This window comes from Crocuta crocuta, unplaced genomic scaffold (assembly GCF_008692635.1).
Source record: "Crocuta crocuta isolate KB4526 unplaced genomic scaffold, BGI_CrCroc_1.0 scaffold943, whole genome shotgun sequence".
In the NCBI taxonomy this organism is placed as follows: domain Eukaryota; kingdom Metazoa; phylum Chordata; class Mammalia; order Carnivora; family Hyaenidae; genus Crocuta; species Crocuta crocuta.
This window is the reverse complement of record NW_027528208.1, coordinates 465,808-473,546: the sequence shown is the minus strand read 5'-3', so window position 1 is coordinate 473,546 and position 7,739 is coordinate 465,808.

Sequence of the window (7,739 nt, the reverse complement as noted above, 5' to 3'; positions counted from 1 at the left end):
TCCATGTTCCATGACATGATGTCCCTAGGTTGTTTGGGGGTGTATTTCCAGGTGTGAAGCCTCTGTTCCTTTTGGGTATCAGTCCCAAGATGTGATGTTTTTGACTTATTAACGTATAGCTTCTGTAGTCTCTAAGCCATTTATGAGCTAGAACTCCAAGGAATGAGATCTCTAAAGTGCTTGTAGTTTATGTACCTGTGTGGGGAGTCTCTGAGCTGTTTTGATATCTGAGTCTTAGGGCGTAAATTCTCATAACTGTTCTGGCATCTGCTTGCATGGTGTGAGGTTCCTGAACTATTTGGGGTATGCTTTTTAGGCATGATGCTTCTGTTCTTTTGGGAAAATCTCACTTCCAGGGCTGGTGTCTCTGATTAACTCAGGGCTGTGTGATTAATCAGGGTATTAGTTATCTAGACTGTTCATCAGCTTATGGCACAGGATAGGTGGTCTCTGGAAGATTTGGGCTCTGCGTATCAGCTTATAAGGTCTCCGGGGTATAGGTAGATCTGGGGTGTGATGTATCTGAAATGTAGACATCCGTGTCCAGACTGTGAAGTCTCTGGGACACTGTGTGGTTGCTGTCCAAGTGGATGAGATCACTTGAAGTGTTCTCAGGGTTGGAACATGAATTCCGGAGATCGTATGTACCCGGCTGGGAGGGCACACACACTGCTGGCTCTGTGCCTGATTGTACATGGCATCTGAGCTCTTTTGGAGCTGTCAGCGCAGAGCCTGACATGGGGCTCAAACTCACGAACCGTGACATCATGACCTGAGCCAAAGTCAGACGCTTAATCGACTGAGCCACCCAGGCACATCCTACATCTTTTGGGATGTGCGTCCACGGTATGAGATCTTGAAATTTGTATGGTTTTTGTTTGTTTTTTTTTTTTTTGGTCTCAAGAGGTTGAGGTATGTGAACTGTGTGTAGGATTGTGTCCCAGAGTGTGACGTCTCTGAGGGGTTTGGAATTACTATATCTCCGGGTGGGTTCTGTAGTGCGATCTCTTGAAGATGGCTCTGTGTCTGTGTCCTAACAAATGAAGTTCCTGAGTTTCTCTGGATTATGTTTGTCCAGCGTACAAAGATTGTGAATCATTATTTTAGTCTGTATCCAGGGAGTGAGATCTCTTAGCTGTTCGGGGGTCTGAGCTGTCTCAAGGGTATGAGGTGTCTGAGTTCTTTTGGGCCTGTGTTCCTTGCCATGAAATCCTTATGTCACTTGGGGTGTGTTCCAAGCTGTGAGGTCTTTCATATTTTTGGTGGTTCCTGTATAAGTGTGTGATGCCTATTCCCTATTAGTTGTCTATTCCTAGGGTATGGGGGCAGATGTTTTACCATGTTTGTGTCTCAAGTAGAAGATTTCTGGGTTTTTTTAGATGTGTATTTATTTTTTGAGAAAGAGAGAGAGCGAGCACAAGCAGGGGAACGGCAGAGAGAGAGGGGGACAGCGAATCCAAAGTGGCTCTGTGCTGACAGCAAAGACTCTGACACGGGGCTCGAACTCGCGAACCGCGAGGTCATGACTTGAGCTGAAGTCGGGTCGCTCAACCGACTAAGCAACCCAGGCGCCCATCAAGTAGGGGGTTTCTTTGCAAATTAGTTTCTGTGTAGTTCATGGGCTATTTAGGACCCTGTTCAAAATCTGTCACCAATGTAAGAGTTTCTGAATAGTTTTGTGGTCTGTGTCTAAGGTGTGAGGCCTCATGAACTCTTTGCGTAACTGGTAACTGTTTGCAGGACCCAAGGATTCTTTTTGGTGTCTGTACCCTATAGTTTGACACCTCTGAGTGATTTTTTTGTTTTTTTCTCCATCTGGGTCCCACCACATGAGACCAATGAGCTCAATGGCACCTCTGTCCATGGCATGGGATTTCTGAATTGTTTTGTCCCATGTGTCCGGGATGTGAAGCCTCTATGCTGCTTTGGATTCTGTGTCACGTGGTGGGAATACTGAGCCATTTGGGATATGTTTCCAGGTGTGAGGAAGTGTGTTCTTATGGAGAGTCACTGTCAAGGGTATGCTGTCTCTGACCTCTGCTTCCAGGGAGTGGGGTCTCTGAGCTATGCAGCCGCCTGGGTGACTGTGTGAGATCACTGTCTGTTCATGGATCTGGGTTCCAGGGCATGAGATATCTGAGCTGTCTGGGGGTTTGTGTTCAGAGCGTCACGACTCTTGAGTTGTTTTGGTCAGCTCTCAGGAGAGAAGATGAGGTATAAGCTGAGGTGCTCGCTTTTCGTGCCCCAGGCTGAAGTTTTGAGCCGTTTTGGGGTGTGCATTCTAGGATGAGAATGGTCAGCAATGTTTTGGGTACGTGTCTGCTTCTGAAGGTCTCTGAGGTATGAAGGGCCTGGGTGACAGGATGTGAGATCTCTTTGTTTTGGGGTTTTTCTGTTCTCATGGGGTCTGTGAGGTTGGGCGGGAGTTGTGGGGAGATGTGGGGGGTTTGGAGTGTCAGTGTCCAAAGCTCAAAGCCTCAGAATTGTGTTGTGCTGTGCTCGAGTCCGAGATTTCCGGATTCCTGGGCTCTTTGGAACACTGCGTCTCAGGGTGTGAGGTGTCTGTGGTGGTTCTGGGCCAGTGTCCCAGCCCAGAAGGTCTCTGAGCTCCTTGGGAATCTGTGTTCAGCGCATGAGGCCTTGGGATTGTTTTATGTTCTGTGTCCAAGGATGTGAAGTTTCGTAGTCTTGGAGTCTGTTGGTGCCACAGACTGAGATCGCTGAGGTGTTGGCATTTCTTTCTGTCTCTTAGAAAGTTTTCTAAGCTGTTGGGGGGGGTCTTTGTCCAAGCATGTGAGGTTTTTGAACTCTTCAGGGATGTGGGTCCAGAGTTTATGATTTATGAACTTTGCAGAGGTCACTATCAAGGGTGTGAGACCCCCTAGCTCTTGTGTGTCTAAATCTCATTTAGATTTGGCAGATGTTTCTAGTGGTGAGGTCTTTGCCATTTGTGTGGGTCTCAGTTACAAGAATGAGGTCTTTTATTTATTTCTGGGTATATTTCCAGAGTCTGAGGTCTCAGAGGTATTTTTACGAGTATGGATACCGTGGTGTGATGCCATTAAGGTGTTTCAGAGTCTGTGTCCTGATCTGAGAGATCTCTGAGCTGTTTGAGGTCTGTGTCTGGGATATAAATCCCAGAGCTGTTTCAAACTTTCTGTTCCAGGATATGAGGTATTTGAGCTCTTTGGATTCTGAGTTCCATGAGGTGATATCCTTGAGCCATTTGGGATGTGAAATCTCCTTTCCTTTCAGACATGTCAGTCCCAGGGTGTGGTGTCTCTGTCCTACTAGGAATTACTTCTTTTTTTAAATAACAACTTTTTAACGTCTATTTATTTTTGAGAGAGAGAGCGAGCCAGAGCGTGAACAGGGGAGGGGCAGAAAGAGAGAAGGAGACATAGACTCTGAAGCAGGCTCCAGGCTCTGAGCTGTCAGCACAGAGCCAGAGGCGGAGCTTGAACCCACAAGCTGTGAGATTATGATCGGAGCCAAAGTTGGACATTCAGCCAGCTGAGCCACCCAGGCACCCCTTTTAAATTTTTTTTCTTTTTTCTTTTTTAATGTTTTATTTATTTTTGAGAGAGAGAGAGAGTGAGAGAGAGAGAGAGAGAGAGACAGCGTGAGCAGGGGAGGGTCAGAGAGAGAGGGAGTCACAAAATACGAAGATAGGCTCCAGGCTTTGAGCTAGCCGTCAGCACAGAGCCTGACACAGGGCTTGAACCCACAAACCGTGAAATCATGACCTGAGCCAAAGTCAGATGCTTAACCGACTGAGCCACCCAGGCGCCCCCCCCTTTATTAATTAAAAAAAAATGTTTATTTGTTTATTTTGAGAGAGAGAGAGAGAGAGAGCGAGAGAGCAAGCAGGGGAGGAGCAGAAAGGGAGAGAGAGAATCCCAAGTAGGCTCTGCATTGTCAGCCCAGAGCCTGATGCGGGGCTCAATCCCACAAACGGTGAGATCATGACCTGCACTGAAATCAAGAGTCAGACACTTAACCAAATGAGCCACCTGGGCGCCCCTAGGGATTACTTTCTCAATTGTGATGTCCCTGCCTTATTTGGTGTCCATTTCCAGAATCATTTAAGGGGATGTACCACGAGGTATGACATCTCTATTCTCTTGGAGGGTCCGTGTCCCATGGCATGTGATATCTGAAATGTTTTAGATGTCTGTGCCTAGTGTGTAAAGTCTATGGGGTGTTAGGTATCTGTGTCTGGAGATCTGTGAGTCATTTGGGGTTCTTGGGCTAAGTGGGCAATCTGTACCAACTCATGTGGATCCCAAGTTCCATTCATGTGAAGTTTTTGAGTAGTTTGGGGTTGGTTTCCAGGCATGGGTTCTCTAATCTTTTTGGTGATCTTAGTTCCAGAGAGGGATGTGTCCTATTTACTAGGGTCTATTTCCAGGCAGCAAGGTCACTTCACTGTAGCAGTGTCTCTTTTCCAAGGTGTGAGTTGTCTGTGTTCTTGAGTCTCTGTGTTTTTTTTTTTTAACGTTTATTTATTTTTGAGAGAGAGAGACTGAGAGAGCAGGGAGGGGCAGAGAGAGGGACAAAGAGGATCCAAAGCAGGCTCCATGATCACAGCAGAGAGCCCAATGTGAGGCTCGAACTCGTGAACTGTGAGATCATGATCTGAGCTGAAGTCAGACGCTTAACTGACTGAGCCACTCGGGCGCCCTGAGTCTCTGAGCATGAAGTCTCTTAGGCTATCTGGGGTTTGTTTCTAGGGTCTGAAGTCTTTGATCTATTTATTTGTTTAAACTGTGTACCAAATTGTAAGGTCTCTGATATGTTTCCAAGTCCGCATCCGAGGCATGATGTCTCTATTGTTGGGAACTCCATGTCGCAGATTTTGGCGCGTCTGAGATGTTTGGGGGCCTTTGTTGCAGGGTGTTTAGTCTCTGTACTGTTTTGGAACTTTTCTTCCAGGGTGTGGAGTCTCTGATGTTCTGAATGTCTGTGTCCCTGAGTATAAAGTCGCAGAGGCTGTTTAGAGAGGTTTCCAGAGTCTGAACTCACTGTGTTATTTTTGGTTCTGTGTCTTGTCCTGGGGTGATAAGTTCCCGAGTTGTTTGGGAATTTATGTGCAGAGTGTCACCTTCTGAGCTGTTTGGGGTCACTGTGCCAGGATCACTGTGTCTGAGTTCGTTGAGCTGTTTGGGTGTGAGGTCTCAGAATACTTTTCAGGGCCGGGGCACCTGAGCGGCTCAGTGGGTTAGGCGCCTGACTCTTGATTTTGGCTCGGGTCACGCTCTCGCAGTTCGTGAATTCGAGCCCTGCATCAGGCTCTGTGCTGTGTCAGCACAGGGCCTGCTTGAAATGCTTTCTTCCTCTCTCTCTGCCCCTACCCCACTCATGTTCTCTCTCTCTCTCAAAATAAATACATAAACTTAAAAAAAGTTTTTAAAGAAGACTTTTCGATGCTCCTCTTATGTCTTTGAGTGTTCTTTTCCCTGCTTGCTCCTCCCTCATTAACAGTATGTCCTTTGGACAGTCCCTCCAGGAGGTACAGGTATGTCACCCTCATTCTGTCTCTGTCAAGGCCACTGAATTGTTTTGTGGTCTGTGTCAAGAGTATGAGGTCTTTGCCCAGGTGTTTCATGTAGATCCCAGGCGGGGAGATCTCTGAGCTGTTTTGGGGTCCGTGTCCATGCTATGAGGTATGTAAGCTGTTTGAGGTTTGTGTGTCAGTGTGGAAGGTGTGCTTTAGTGTCCCAGGGCTTGAGGTTTCTGCGATGTTTGCAGTAGTCTCTAGCCAGAGGATGAGAGATCTATAAAATAACTGGTTATCTATGTCTTATGTTGTGGTAGGGTCCCCTCCATAAGGAGAAAGAAAAAAAAAAAGAGAACATCTCAAGGCAACCTTGCTATTCGTGTGTGGGACGACATCCCTCACGACCTTGTAACATGAGACCACGTTAAGCAGACTGCATGTTTGTGTGTTACCATGTATGGGAGACAAAGAAGTAAAACATATATTAAAAAAACCCACGCCACGTGGTGTTCGGGGCTCAGTTCTTTGGGTATGAACCCAACTGAGTGGTGCCGGCTGGAATAAAGTTGCTTCCTGGAAAGAAAAGCCTCAGTGTCATGACTCTCTGTGCGAGAATCCTGCTACATTGCGAGTTCTTGTTTTTTTCTCATTTGTTTGTTTTTTGTTTTTGTTTTTGTTTTGCTAGCCTTTGGCCAGAGTGTGAGGTCTCTAGGATGTTTTGTGGTTTGTTCCCATAGTGCGAGATCCCTGAACTGTTTTGGGCTCTGTGTCGCGTGGTGTGAGGTCTCCAAGCTTGTCTGTACTCTGTGTTCAATGATATGACGTCCCTGAGACATCTGGGGTATGCTTTCGAGGGCAGTCTCTATTCTGTTTCACAGGCTGCTGGTACTCCATGCTATAGCATGAATCACCTTGATTAATTTACCATTTTTCTTCTAATTGTTCGTTGCTCCCATTCTTTATTTATTTATCTAGTAAGAAGGAGAGGGGCAGAGAGAGAGAGAGAGAGAGAGAGAGAGAGAGAGAGAGAGCTCAGGAGAGAGAGGATTCCAAGCAGACTCCATGCTACCAGCTCAAAGCCCAACGCGGGGTTCGAACCCACCAACTGTGAGATCATGACCTGAATGGAAACTGAGTCACCCTCAGTTTCCCGCTCCTTCTTGTGCATACTGACCGGTGCCATGTGTATTTCCTTAGAACACATATTTAGAAGTGGAATTGCCAGCTCTAATAAGTTATTTATTTAACAATATTTATTTACTCCCTTTTGAGTACCTATTGTGTACAGGGCAGTTTTAAGTGCGTGTAGAGACATGGGGGATTAGAAATCCACATGCACGCTGGTGGTACTAGTCGAGAGGGATATCCATTTTTATTTTGATAGATGGTGCCACACGAATTCACACTTCCATCAGTGGCATCAGGAGAATGTGTACTTTTTTATGGGCCAGAGCTCTGCAGCAGGGGACCTGGGACACCTTGGCGTCGCATTCAGCTAAATCATCTGAGGACGGGGGCTGGGACCGTCTATTGTGGAATATGAAGGGGAGCCTGGAATGGGACGTGTGCAAGGGGAGGAAGACCTGCGAGTCTATTTAGATCAGATTGACTGATCCCTGAGACATTGACATGAAACTGCCCTTCATAGGCCACACACATAAAGAGAGCTTCAAGGGTGGGAATGAAGAGTTAATGAGACAGTGCGGCTCTGGAGCATACCATTGTGCGACATGGAGATGGAACGGTTTGCTCCGGGCGGTACCACGAAGCTGGTGGGTGTTGTGCATTTTGGAAGAAACCACTGTATGCGTAGGGACATGAAAGGTCTCCCGTTTTGCGCTTGCATCGGCCCGGCTCCAAACCGTAAAGAGAACGGCGCTGCCCTAACCGACGTGAGCCTCAGTGAGGGCGATGGTGGACCCTACCCTCGGCCTAAAGCCTCCACCCATCCGGAAGCCACCACCACCAGGATCTTACGTCTGGTTGGCTCCAAAGACTCGAATCAACAGCAGGGGTGGGATGGGGGTAGAAGGTTGCGGAGCAATGATTGGCTCAGCGATGTACAGGGCGGGATCAAGCCCTGTCCTGAATGCTGATTGGCCACCGCCAGATGGCCCACACAAGCTTTTCCAGGGTACCGAGCTTTTCGGGAATCGCTTATAGGCTACGAGCGGGTCGTCTGGCTCCGTGCTGCTATTGGCTGCTGACTTGGCGCAGGCGCTATGGCTCCTGCGTTGGC